Raw genomic sequence first — 13,259 nt, 5'->3', positions numbered from 1 at the left:
GAACAACTAATAATAAAAAAAAATTTAAAAAAATGAAAAAAGAAGTCAGTTATGTATTGAAAAAGAACATCATTGATGATAAAAATGAGGAGAAAGTCATAATATGAAGTATACACTGAAAAACAGATAGTCAAGATACTAATTGAGTTTGCAAATATTGTATGTACAAGAAAAGAGTGTGTAGCAAAATTAAACAAAGCAATGATAATAGCAAGAATGGTGTTCTTGTCCTGAGACCTCAATGTTACCAGCAGCATCCAGTTTATTGCCCCAACTATTACTGAGGATACTGTGAACTTGGAGGGGACATCTTCCCATTGCTTTGCTGTCATGTTCATTTTGATTCATTGCTCATGACCAATGATTCAGGACTAAGTTTCAAAGCCATTATATGATGGAAACTCTACCACATTTAAATAATAAAATATTATTTTGGCTTCCACCTGAACTACTGGTTGTCTGTGTAACTGGGATCCAAATTCATCTATCTCTCTCTCTCTCTCTCTCTCTCTCTCTCTCTCTCTCTCTTTATCACTCTTTCTCTCTCTCTCTCTGTTTTATTATTTATCTGGATATGTCTGTTAAATAAAATTTATTGGAGGACATTGATTTGGACTGAGCTTCCAAAGTAAGCCTAACATACCAAGCCTGGGGCTGTGGTGAATGCTGGTAATTCCGTTGGGTTGAGAGTGCTTCAATTTTCAAGAACAACAACAACAACAAAAAAGACTAACAGACTAACTTGTTATGGAGTTTAACCACAGTATCGGAGCTTCAATTAATCATAGAAGGCTCTGTAAACCATTAACCAATTCAGTTGTCTCTAACCTTACTTCCATATTCTATAAATTCTGTTAGATCAAGTCCTGGGCTGGGCTTCCCTGAATTTGTCTTATTTCTGGTGATTGTATTATTTGAGATCTGCTTTTGTTTTATTTTGAATTTCTCTTTTTTTATATATAATTGCTGAAAAAATACTTTGTATTTAATTACTATTTTTGATTCATTGAATGACTTTTATTTTCAACTCATGAATATCTTCTCATCTAAAAATAAAATATTTGGGAATCAACTTAATGAAAGTGGTGAAAGATCTATATAATGAAAATTACATAACCCTAAAGAAAGAAATCAGAGAAGACCTTAGAAAATGGAAAGATCCATTTTTCTCTTGAATAGGCAGAATTGATATTATCAAAATGATCATAGTACCAAAATCATTATAGAGATTTAATGAAATTTCTATCAAAATCCCAATGACATTCCTCATAAAAATAAAAAAAGAGAGATTATGAAACTAATATGGAAAAATAAGTAACCCATGATAGCTAAAGCAATTCTTAGCAGGAAGAGTGAAGCAGCTGGAATCACTGTACAACATTTTAAACTATACTACAGAGCAATAGTAACAAAAACAGCATGGCATTGGCACTAAAACAGACTTGTAGACCAATGGTACAGAATAGAAGACACAGAGACTAACCCAAAAAATTGCAATCATCTTATATTAGACAAAGTCGCCAAAAAATATATTTGATAAAACAGAGCCTCTTCAACAAATGGTGATAGGAAAACTGAAAATCCATTTGCAACAAAATGAAATTAAAGCCCTATCTCTCACCAGGCACAAAACTCAACTCAAAATGGATCAAGGATCTAGGAATAAAACCAGAGACATCATTATCCAACACATGTATGAAGACACAAATTGGTGTCAACATACTTTATATACAACCAAAGATATGGAAAATTGTGCTGTATATGTGTAATAAAAATTGTAATGCATTCCACTGTCATATAGTTTTTTAAAAATCAACTAAAAAGAGACCATGTGTCTAATAAAAGAAAAAGTAATGTCAATCATGTGGGATTAAGCCCTAAATTCCTTAATAAGACTTGTGTAGCTCAAGAAATAAAATCAAGAATCAATAAAAAGGATGGACTCAAATTAAAAAGTTTCATCTCAGCAAAAGTAAAAATCTTTGCGGTCACTAGAGAGCCTACATCTTGGGAACAAATTTTTACCCCTCATAGGTAGAGCACTAGTCATATAGAACACTAATCTCTAGCGTGTATAAAGAACTCAAAAATGTAAGCACAAAAAAATAAATGGGCCAAGGATCTGAACAGACACTACTCAGAAGATGCTATAAAATCAATTAACAAATTTATGAATAAAATTTCATAATCTCTAACAATTAGATAAATGCAAATCAAAACTATTCCAGCATTTCATCTCACTCCAGGCAGAATTACAGCTATTATGAAGACAAACAGCAACAAATATTAGTGAGAATGTGGAAAAAAAGGTACATTCATACACTGCTGGTGTACCTGTAAATTGGTGCAGCCAATATAGAAAGAATTATAGAGATTCCTTGGAAAAAAAAAATTGGAGTGGAACCACCATTTGACCAAGCTATCCCACTCTTTGGTCTATACCCAAATGAATTAAAAAGAGCATACTACAAGGACACAGCCACATCAATGTTTATAGTAGCACAATTCACAATAGTTAAACTGTGGATTCAACCTAGATGCCCTTCAGTAGATAAAGTGATAAAAAATGTGGCATATATAGACAATGGAATATTGCTAAGCAATAAAAGAGAATAAAATCATGGCGTTTGCAGGTAAATGGATGGAGTTAGAGAAGGTAATACTAAGTGAAGTTAGCTAATTCCCCAAAATCAAATGCTGTATGTTTTCTCTAATGTAACAAGGCTGATTCATAGTGGGGTAGGAAGGGGGAGCATTAGAACAATAGAGGAACTCTGGATATGGCAGAGGGGTGGGATTTGAAGTGAGGGGGCATGAGGTTAAAAATGATGGAGGAATGTGATGGACATTATTATCCAAAATACATACATGAAGACACAAATTGGTGTGAATGTACTTTGTATACAACCAGAGATATGAAAAATTGTGCTATGTGAAATAAGAATTGTAATGCATTCCACTATTGTATATAAATAAATAAATATAAATTAAAATTACAAATAGAGATACACAAAAAGCAAACACAAAAATAGACAGGCATTAGACCAGTTTTTATAAGGTAGTTTGAACAGAAGCTGGGGAAGGGCATAAGATAAAGCAGAGTGGTTAATATCACCTTTCTTTCCTCGTAAGGATTAATACACAGAACATTCTCTTACTGTGTTGGCAAAAACCGGTCTGTTTAGGTGATTGGCAATTCTCCAGAGTTTCTCAAATGGTCAAATAAACTATTTGGTTTTTGTTTAGTGGTGAGGAACATTTGTACAAGTGGCTCTATTTTGGTTTGGACTCTTGAGGACAAGTTCAAATTAGTGAACACTTATTTATTTTAGTTAACAGAATATACATTTTAAAAAGCATTTAACTATATACAACTATAGTGAACAAATTAAAATTTGAGAACATATTTAAGTGTCCATTTTCTTTAATGAGATTCAATTTCCCATTTTCAATTTTTCTGATCATTACTTGTAAAGGTTGTGGGGGGAAAATAAGGTTGAGGCCAGTCACCTAATGCATATAAAGTTTTGAGACCTCAAAATCTTTCAATTGAGAACTCAGAAATTTACAAGGATGTCTTTGTTTAAGGTGGGAGTTTAAATTCAGCATTTCCTTAATTGAAAAATTCTAAGTAAGTTCAATTTTGAAAAACAGAAAATTTAGAGAAAAGTGGAACTGGAAGGAAATGTAAAATGAAAAAGAGATCAATGATAATTATTTTCTTCAATTATTATTTTTATAATAATTTTATATTATGATTATAATAATTTTTTTGTATCAGGAATTGAACCCAGAGGCACTTAACCACTAATCTATAGTCCTAGCCCTTTTTCTTTTTCTTTTTTCTTTTGATACAGAGTCATGCTAAATTGCTTAGGCTGACTTTGAAATTGCAATTCTCCTGCTTCAGCCTCCATAGCAGCTGAATTTACAGGCACACACCACTGCTCCCACCTCCTTCAATTTAATCTTGAAGATCAATTTTTCACTCATGTGTTCCCTTAGCCCCATACACTTAGATATCCTTCATCTTCTTTCTGCATCTCTAGTGCATTTCCAAAGGAATTTGGGAAACATCCATAATTAACTTTACATTACTGTAATTCTATTAAAAATGAAAAATAGAATCCAGTCCCAGTGGTGAATGCCTGTAATCTCATTGACTCAAGGCTGTGACAGGAAGATCACAGATTTTAAGGACAGCCTTGGCAATTTAGAGAGGCCCTCAGCAATTAAGTGAGACCCTATTTCAGAAACAAAATAAAAAAGTCTGGGGTAGATCAAGGGTAAAATGCCTCTGGGTATAATCCCCAGGACCAAAAAACAAAACAATCAAACCAACAAAATAATTGAAAAAGCATTTGCAAAGGGTTAGAATAGGATTATAATGAAAAATTCCTGTGGTTTTTATACACCTGTTCTTTGAAGATCCACTTTGTTTTTAGAGACCTGGAGTAGTTCAATACTTCAGTGAAGTTTTTTTCTTGTTTTGTGGTACTGGGGAAAAAACTCAGTATGGTTAACCCTAAGCTACATCTCCAGTCCTTAATATTTTATATTTTGTGATAATCACTCCCTAAGTTGCTAATGCTGCCCTCACACTTTGGATCCTCTGGTCTCAACTTCCTGAGTTGATGGGATTACAAGTGTGACTCACCTCACCCAGCCAGGGAAGATTCCACTATGGAGTGAAGGAAGCACTGCTTCAGTCAAAGTTCAGAACAATCTGACATCTTTTCTGTCATATCTGTACTGACATCCTTGGAAAGTCAGGTAAGAACAAACTCTAGAGGTTGTTACTTTACCCATCATCCTTTTCTTCAATACTTACCTGTAATTCTACATACTATGTATCAACAATTTTTTTCCTAGAAAATATGTTGCTAAGAGGTAAGTAAATAATGTTTATTATTTTTTGACAATTATGTATGCTTATTTTGTGTAAGCAAAGCTTGTACTGATAATTCTACACTGTGAGGAAATCTATGGACTATCTTATGTGTTACTGCCTTACCTGTTCATCTAGATTTGAATAAAGAGGTCACATGTCTAAACTTTTAAAAAAATCTTATACATGTCTCATATTTATATTTTTCCCAATAGGCAGCAGAACTCTTTTAATTAGAATGACATTTCTTTTTCTAGGGAACATTTGTAGATGTCTGAAACTATTTATGATTTTTGTACTATGGTGCTTTCCACTGGTATTTAATGAGTAGAGACCAGAAATAATGGTGAACATGACACAAGGTATCCGACAGCCCCCTCAACAAAGAATGGTACCTTGCTATGCTGTTGAAAAGTTGTAAACTAGTGAATCTTAACATAGGTTAATAATAATACTTAAATTAAAGGGCTTGAGGTGTAGCTCAGTAATGGAGCACTGGTCCTGTATGCATAAGGTCCTGAGTATTTTCCCCAGGTCTGTAACTAATAATAATTCTAAAAACCAAATAATAAATAATACTTAGTCAGCAATTGGAGAGAACATGCAATTAGTAGAAGTCCTACATAAATTGCAAACTAATGTTATGAGCAAAAATTATAGCAATTTAATTTATTAACCAAATACTTCATTTGATAAAACATAGAATAAGTATTCCAGAGGGTTGAGCAGAAGAGTTTAGTATTTTGGATAGAAAAAGCCCCAAAGAAAGCAGAAACAAAAATCATATGGATGTCTTTGAATATACATACCTTGTAAGGTGGGGCAGAGAGATGGAGTGATAGAAAAACAAATTATTGTTTAATGTTCAATTACTTTAATATTACATTTGTGTGTGTGTGTGTGTGTGTGTGTGTGTGTGTGTGTGTGTGTGTGTGAGTATCTGTAAGAACTAAGACAGAGGAAGCTTCATTATCACACCCAAGAAATTGGCCTGTGAAGGTAATTTGGCCTTTTTCTCATAATCTTTTAAGAAGTTTAGATGTGACCAGGGATTGAACATAGTGATACTTAACCACTGAGCAACATCCCTAGTTCTTTGTAGTATTTATTTTGAGACAGGGTCTGGCTAAGTTGCTTAGGCCTCACTAAATTGCTAAAACTGCCCTTGAAATTGTTGTCCTTCTGCCTTAGCCTACAGAGGCACTAAAATTACAGGCTTGTGTCATAAAGCCCAGCTCCTTTGGTCCTTATTTCTACCAAAATCAGATTAGGCAATTTAGTCTTACCTTGATGAGATGAGGCTCCATTTTGTTTTTGGTTTGCTCTGTTGAAGAGCTAATCCAGGAAGTGACACCTTCCAGCACTGAGCTACTTACCCAGGCCCTCCATTTTCACTTTTATCCTGGTCCCTGGGATCTTAGTGCAGAAGCTTAGTCCAAAAAGTGATGACCTTTCATAATTTCTGTTTAATACTTTGAGTGGGAATAAAATGCTTGTGGCCTAAGATTCATGTGATATTCTCTGAAATCACTAAAGATGATATTCTAAATTTATATATATTTAAAAATGACACTTTAACTTGTGATCATTGCTACTATAATTTTACACTCTGATTTTCAATTTGTAAATATGTTTTCACAATTGTGAATAATAATTATTAGTGTATTAGTGAATTTTTATTGCTTATTTGTTACAACTTTCTTCATACCAAGAAGCAAGTCTTCATTAAAGCTAATGTCAAGTCTCATCAAGAAACAAGGCATTAGATATGGGAAAATTAAGGGAATACATAAAACAAATATAAATTTAAATCAGAATAAGAATTTGAAGATAGACTTAAAAGATGGTTAAGGCATGGTGGGTGGGGATTCTAAGGTGAGAATAACTTCAAGTGTCAGAAAAAGCCATTGAATTAGAAGGGTGGGAAAAACACAAGTGGGAAGAAGTATCAGAACATTTGAGGTTTCATACATCTCAAAAATTCTCTCTTTTCCATATTATTTTTTTTACTGACATAATATTTCTACATATTTATGGGTAGATTATTGTAATTTGAGACATGTATATGATGTGTGATTTAAATCTTGTCAAATATAAGCATTTTGTGTGTTGGCAATGTTCAAATTCCTTTTATTTATTATAAAATGTATAACTAATATTTCAAACATTTTCTTAACTGTTTTCTATTCTTTCAGTTCACAATAGCTAAACTGTGGAACCAAACTAGATGTGTTTCAGTAAATGAATGCAAAAAGAAAATGTGGTATATATACACAATGAAATATTACTCAGCAATAAACAGAATGTAATTATGGCATTTGCAAGTAATTGGATGGAGTTGGAGAATAAAATGCTAAGTGAAGTAAGCCTATCCAAAAAAAATGACAAATATTTTCTTTGATATAAGGAGGCTGATTCATAGGGGGGCTGGGAGGGGGAGAATGGGAGAATTAGACAAACTCTGTATAGGGCAAAGGGGTAGGAGGGCAAGGGAGGGATCATGGGAGTAGAAAAGATGGTGGAATGAGTTGGACATCATCACCCTAACTACGTGTTTGAAGACAAGAATGGCGTGAGTATATTTTGTATACAACCACATATAAAAATTTTTACTTTATATGTGTAATATGAGTTGTAATGAATTCTGCTGTCATATATAACAAATTAAAATAAAAAATATATAAAAAAACATCAAAAAATGTGCATTTTTTAGCTATCTCCTATACTTTTTTTTCCTGTCTTCAAACTGAAAACTGAGTATTTTTAACCTAAGAGAAGTTATGTTGTATGTACAGCTAAACTGTATGTCTTAGTAATAAATTAAACCCATATCTTACCAACTCATAATGCATTTTCAAAATGAGACAAATCTGTATTGTAAGCAAAAATAACTGAAATTAGAGCAGATATCATGGGCAGAAATTCTTTTTATTGTTCTGTGTAGTCAATCAGTCAGGCACTGGAGGTGCACAATTTCATGGTGGAAAATGGACACTGGGTACAAGTGGATTCTGTGTTTTATATGTTACAATGAGGGTGACTTAATTTCTGGAAACTTAAGCAGAACCTGTCAGTTTGGGGAGTCAGGAAAACACTTATAAAAGTGTGAAAAACATTGTTACCAGCAAGGAATGAAAATGTAGAGCCTAGAGCTCACTATTTTATTTTTTACACTGGGACTCATTGTTATCCAGAGCTCATTGTCTCCTCTCTCCCTCCAAGACCCATCCTCACTGGGACAAGGTGAAAGTCCAGAGCCCAGGCTCACTATTTTACTCCTCCCTTCAGGATCCATTGTCCTCTTCTTTCCTTGAGTGTTGTTATTTTTCATATGTTTAATCTATCAAAATACATTTTCTCTGGGAAACATAACCAAGTGGATCTATGAAAGGTAAACATTAACTTTGGCAGGTGTCAGTGTAGGAAATTCTATAACAAGCATATTTGCCCTTATTCCCTCAGAGCTGCTTAACTTTCAATTTAAGATATTTAAATGTTACAAATTTTAAAAATCTTTTGAACATTTTATGATGTCAACATTTGTTTCTCTTTACACATGATTATCAACCATGCTCTAGCACTTAAAATTCTCTGACTAGTCTTTGGGTGCTTAATTCCCAGAATCTGGAACACCTGTGGTGGCAGCATTTGCTGTTAATACAGGCAACAACTTCTGCTGTTCACACACAGCAATTGCACTTGTCAGATGGTCTGCAGCTTTCTCAAGTTTTCCTTGGCTTATTAACTCTTTACTAAGCTCTATTTCTTCAAGGAAGAATTGCTGAACAGCTTCAGCTTTATTAATATACTGTAACTTGGAGAACCTCCTCTCTCCCCTTGACAAACTTCTGCTTTTCTCTTCCTCCCCAAAGTGTGCTCTTGAATTTGGGGTTTCTCAACCTCTTGCCATTGAAGAAAGTGCAAAAGTGGATGATGAGCCCTGAATTTTCCTGCAGCCAGGGTGCAGCTTACCTTTTTTCCCTAGGGGCATGGAGTGGTTCTTTCTTGCCCATGGAGTAGTAGTTGGTGGAGCCTAGAGAGAGTGGAATTTTAATAAAGTATTTAAAATAAATTTTACATATTGGTTGTCTTCTCTTCATCAGTGTTTTCTTTGCTTTAAATACAATGAACTGCATTTTCCTGACATGGCCTTCTTAGTCTCCCTTGCTGCTTTTTCTGTTATATAAATATGTGTGTTTTCTTATCCTAAGTCACCATAGCTGGTGCTTTAATCTATCATTATTATATTATATTAAGACCAAAATTGTTTTCTAGATGTGTCAAAAACTCCAAATTCATCCTACTTCTAAACCCTTGTCATTTTTTTTTTCATTTTCTCTTCTTCCTTGTTAACTAAGTACCCAACAGCCCACATCCTTCCCCTTCTTACTCAGTATGTTCTCCTTGCTTCTCCATTGATACACAATCTTAAATGAGAGGCCAAGGAAGAGTGTCAGAGTACTTTGGCAATAGCATAACTGCTTGGGGATTGTGCTCATGTGCATGATCTTCAAATAATTCACTGCCAGTCACTACCCTGCTGCACTATCAAGAGGCCAGTGTTGATTAGAGGACTAACCCACCTAGCAACTAGCTGGTGATCATGGCTACTTCTTCAGTTTTACCATCAAGAAATACTGGCCAGTACCATAAGCATCATTGCTCCTGAAGCTATTGGGGCATCTTACATTATTACATTTACAAAGCATTTCCCAAACTTGGAAAATGACTGGCTTAGCCAAAACATAAAACCAAAACAAATATTACGTTCTAAACATGTATCAGCACATGCATTTATTCTGTAAATATATTATTCTATATTGTAGAGAGGGATAGTTGGGGCTCACTTACCCACAACACTCAAATAGAAAGTCACATGTAGGAAAATAAGTATACGTACATTTCATCTAATGCTCATGTTATTTTGAATGATGTTTTCTCAGAAGGAATTGTCCACAATCATGAAAGTAAAGTGGGCCTCATTCCAATGATATTTTCCCTATTGTCTCCTTAAGGAGTAAGATACAGACCTTGCAATGGAGTCATTATCTAATTGAATATATTTATACATGGTTTTACTTTTTCTTAGCCTATAGGCATCAAAGTGAAAATGACAACACATAAAGGGAAATGTCTTGTACTAAATTCATACATGTCAACAATGCTATTTTTCTGATAATTGTCATTAGAGGCACGGGTCACATAGCCTGGCTGCATATTCAGTGTGCTGAGTGCAACAACTGGGGACACAAGAAGCAATATGGAGTAAAGGTGGTCAGCTGCCATACATTTCCCAACCCAAAAGAATGAAAAAAAAAAACAATACATTTACATCGTGAAGGTTAATGCTAAGATGAAAACTAAAAATATATACATTCTTTTTCTGAGTATGTCATGTTTTACATGAGACAAAGGGAGAAATTATTGAATTAAGATTTTATACTTGCTAAAAGCTGCTTAATGAATTCTTCTCATTTGCTAGGACTAGAATTTCTGGGCTATGGCCAAGCAGATTTTAAGATTTTTAAGGCACATTTTTGTTTTGTTTTGTTTTTACAATCCCCAACAAAGTCATACAAACATATCTAATAATATATGAAGGTACTCACTTCAGATTATTACAATATTGGTGGCTATAATTTCTTAATAATCTCTAATTTCATAATTTAATAATGGTAATTTGCTTTCCAGAGAAATTGAATGCCTTACTATAGTGTACTTAAAGCCCATGATTTTTAGTAAGTGAATATGCTAAAATTATTCAAATATTTTATTAAATTCATAAACATATAATATTTATTTATTGGATCAATAAATGTATAGTTGATCAAATAGCATAGAGAAAATGTTGCCTTATTTAAAATTAATTATAACTGCATACACCTAAATTACTTTTTATGTGATTTTATGGAAGATGTGCATATTATAATAGTTATTATCTTTATGAGTAGTTTATTCTTTTGCAGCATTTATTTTTATTACTAAAAATCATAACACATAAAAAAGAAAACAACTAAAGTATTTAAAAAATCACAGGAATTATTACAGTGATTAACTCACCCAGCTCCTGCTTCAGAATCCTGAAAGCCACTGTGATTTCAGGCATATGCCACCATGCCAGGAGAAAGTATGTTATTTTAAGTGCCAGTGGATTTACAACTTGTTCAATGTCAATAAAAATTTGTCAAACTAACAAAAAACATTAATTCATTACTTTTTAGTTTTTTTTTTTCCTTTCAGCTTTCCAGAGGTCCTTCTGTACATAGCTGTTGCTATGTCCATTCCTATCCATCATTAAATCAAATCCACACTTTAAGTCAGATTTATGTATTGATTTGTAAAGATAACAATACATTTAAGCAGTAAATTAATTTACTCTTTTGTACTTTATTTCCTGTAGTACTCTTCAGTGAATTACTTGTTTGAATTCAGATGTAGTTCAACATTATTTTTCAAATTATTATTTGTTTCCATCAAGAGATCCTTTCATGTCATTTGAGTTTGATCAAATTGTGCTTTTAACCAAATCATCTGAAATTTTAGAAAATCTATTACTCATATTTCTTTTCCCAAGCTCAAAGTTAATGGATCCAGAATGACAGGCATTTACCCCATTAACACTCATTCTTCTAAAGCCACCAGAATCAGTTACATTTTGAGGTCAAATGCCACCGTAACAATAGAGTTTATAGAAATTAACCAGCCACCCCAAGGATAAAGACAATATTAAATCCTAGGCCTTAGTGAAGAGAAGGCAGAAATTATCAAGGAAGGAAAAGATGCATATTCAAGTATAATGTTCAAACATAGTCATAGGTGGGGCAAGAAATGGGATTCAAATATGGGATCCCTGAAACAGAGAGGAATAGCCATTTGCATGTGCCCTGTGTGAAAGTCAATTACAAGATTAAATCCCTACTATAGGCTATTTGTAGTGAGTTATTTATGGAAATCAGAAAACAATCTAGAAAATGTTCAAAGGCACACATTTCCTGAGCATTTCCAAATGCCAAGATCTAATCTGAGTGGGGCTGCAAGCATCTTGATAAGGCTTTCTTAAAATAAGAGTCTCTCTGTTAGAAAGCATTTAGGGTCTCCTGGACTGTGGAGAACTGAATGTTTCAGCTGTTTTCCAGAGAGCCCAGAAAACACAGAATCTATTATTGGATTTGCTGTTTGTCCTGTAAATTTGTTGAGATTGATTATAGAATCTTCAGGTGAGTACAGAATTTCTCAGATATAACTCATATTGCTTTAGCTGAAAAGTTAAAAAGAAAACAAATATATATATATATATATATTTTTTTTTTGGGGGGGTGTGGTTACTGGGGAATGTATTTAGGGGCACTCGACCACTGAGCCACACCCCCTGTCCAGTTTTGCATTTTATTTAGAGACAGGATTTAACTGAGTTGCTTAGTGCCTTAGAGTTTAGCTTTGAACTCATAAGCCTTCTGCTTCAGCCTCCTGAAAGCCACTGGGATTACAGATATATGCCACCATGCCAGGAGAGAGAAAGTTATTTTAAATCTCAGTGGAGTTACATCTTTTTCAATGTCAATGACATTTTGTCAAATTAACAAAAAAATCAATTAATTACTTCTAGGTTTTTCCCTAAAGTATAGAACATAATTCCTATTATTGATTTTAATTTTATAGGTTTAATAGGGCTTTTAAAATTTGTGGTGTCATGTGTAGAAATTTCCTAAATTTATAAAGACATTTCTCTTCAAAAAAATGTTGTAGACCTTGAGACTTCAGTTTCTAGTCTTCTTTTTTAATAGTCATCTTCAACATCTAAAACTCCAGGATGGTGGAGAAAGGTGACAATGAGTAACACAATGAAGTTTCAAGGTGAGAGTTTCTGAATTCTTTTTGATCTACAAATCAGGAGCTGATTAACTTCACCTTTCTAAAAATATTGCTAAAAAAAGGATCCCCTTTATTAAAAGTCTTGTACTATCTATCTATCTATCTATCTATCTATCTATCTATATATATATATATATATATATATACATACACACATATATATGTATAATGCCTTGTATCACCTGATATGTGAAATTTAATTTTGCTCTAAAAGTTTACAGTATATATATATATATATATATATATATATATATATATATATATATACACACACACACACACACACACACACACACACACACACACGTGGTACAAGGCATATATATAATATTTGGACACATTCCTTTTATTTTGTTCATTTTTATATGGTGCTGAGGATCAAACCCAGGACATCACATGTGCTAGGTGAGCAATCTACTGCTGAGCCCCAGCTCCAGCCCTTGGCTTTATTTCCTGTTTACCAGAGAGATAACAGCTTTTTTTCATTTTTTAACTTTAC

Source organism: Callospermophilus lateralis, chromosome 14, assembly GCF_048772815.1.
Source record: "Callospermophilus lateralis isolate mCalLat2 chromosome 14, mCalLat2.hap1, whole genome shotgun sequence".
Taxonomy (NCBI): Eukaryota; Metazoa; Chordata; class Mammalia; order Rodentia; family Sciuridae; genus Callospermophilus; species Callospermophilus lateralis.
The sequence above is the reverse complement of the archived record's forward strand: the minus strand, read 5'-3'. Positions refer to the sequence as shown.